Here is a 1,790-nt window from a genome sequence, read left to right on the forward strand (position 1 = left end):
ATTTTCTTACTTGAGTGTCACAATACATTGAATTCTAGGTGGCACTATAATGATTTTAGTAACAGTAACACTGGTGCCTAGTTTATCCCATGACATACTTTAGGTGTTCAATAAATGTGTGTTGAATGAGTGAATGAATGAATGGTCAATTTGAAATCTTAATCATGTTACTTTTCAAAAATCTGTTAAAAGATACCACAGTTTTCCAGAAGATTAGGGAGTTAGGACCTTAAACTTGATTTAACAGAGGAAATTTTTACTCATACATCATGCTTAAATACCTCAAAGTAAAACCATAAACCCAGGAATTTAAGGTTATCCATTTGGACTTTCAAGCCAATAATTAATATCTCCTGCCCCGACTGTATTAGATGGTTTCGATGCTCCACTCATATCTCCCCAGCACTCATCATTCCAGTATATGCTGATAGAATCATGCTGCCGCCTGCAATTATCCACCTTAGGGCAGGCCAGAAGTGTACAGGAGTTAATGTATCTGGGTGTAGCTTTCAACCAAGGACAGAGGGGACTGGAAGATAAGTACTTCAAGTTTCTCACCGATTCTTGGGATAACTCTGAGACATGTTCTGTAGAGTTTCACAGAACTCGCCTGAAGTACTGGCAGCAGTTCCCTGCAGGAGTAATTTATTCGGTAATACACCTCTGTTGGCTTCCTTCCATGCCTCCATTCTCAATTCCCACTCCACTTCTGAGTTTTCTGGAAGCACCTCCCAGATGAGCAGTTTGCACTCAAATTATCGCCTCAAGTTCTGCTTCTAGGGGAACTCAGTTGATAGCCTCCTAACAACCCAGTGCTCCTTACAGAGCCGTCACTGGTACAAGTACCAAGGCACGGCACATTACGTATCACTCCTCCTAAATCCTAATATTTTTAAACAGATAGGAAAGAGCATGACCTTGAAGAGAAAAAGAGTTCATATGAGGATGGCCAATGGATAAAGGGAAGGAGGGACAGTGCCATTTGTTTTCCATTAATGATAGTGTGAAATGTATGGGCAGATGGTCTAACAGGTGTGACTATAATTTGAGGAGCCTGCTCCCTTGGTTACAGAAGACTGCTATTGTTATTATTTTGGAACCACAACCTCATGACTTTATAGTTTCACTTGATGTAACCTTCTCCTTTACCTTTAAATCTTCGTACATCACTGAATTGCAGCCAATAGATTTATTTTCTCCCTATGGCTCCATCACAGAAAAAGACACACACGTGCACACACACACGCGCGCGCGCACACACACAGACACACACACACAGAGTTTTGTGTATGCCAGTGCTAGAAAAGACAAGCTCATGGTGCATGTATGCAATGGATATTGTACATTACAGGTCTCTGTGAAATAGTCTTCTGCAGGTTCCTATGTTTATTTTATGAATAATTAACTTTAGTAAAGTTAATTTCCTGAAGATCTTGTTGAAGACTGAAGAAAGGAAGTAAATTGTAAAGAAAAAGACTTCGAAACTTGCCCTTTTCGCCCTCTCTTTGTGTCTTAATGAACAAAGGATAACTGGGCCTTTTTTGAAGCCTTTGCTTGAGTTGAAGACACAAAATGCAACCTGTACTCTTATCATAATATGTTCAGTTTATGAGTACCCAAACTTATAAACCGTGAATTTCCCTAAAGTTATTATACCATCTAGAAGATGTTTGCTTGGACGTTTACTTAAAACCAAACAATTGAGGTCTATGTGTCCAAATAATTTCCTTCTCTCTTGTTGTCTCCATTTCAGTTTCCTGAGTTTCTGGGAAGGCCTGGTTTCCCCAAAG

The sequence above is a fragment of the Delphinapterus leucas genome, unplaced genomic scaffold, assembly GCF_059928025.1.
Source record: "Delphinapterus leucas isolate spDelLeu-1000000601 "Yukka" unplaced genomic scaffold, BTC_Dleu_Yukka2 spDelLeu_asBTCV2_sq40, whole genome shotgun sequence".
Classification (NCBI taxonomy): Eukaryota; Metazoa; Chordata; class Mammalia; order Artiodactyla; family Monodontidae; genus Delphinapterus; species Delphinapterus leucas.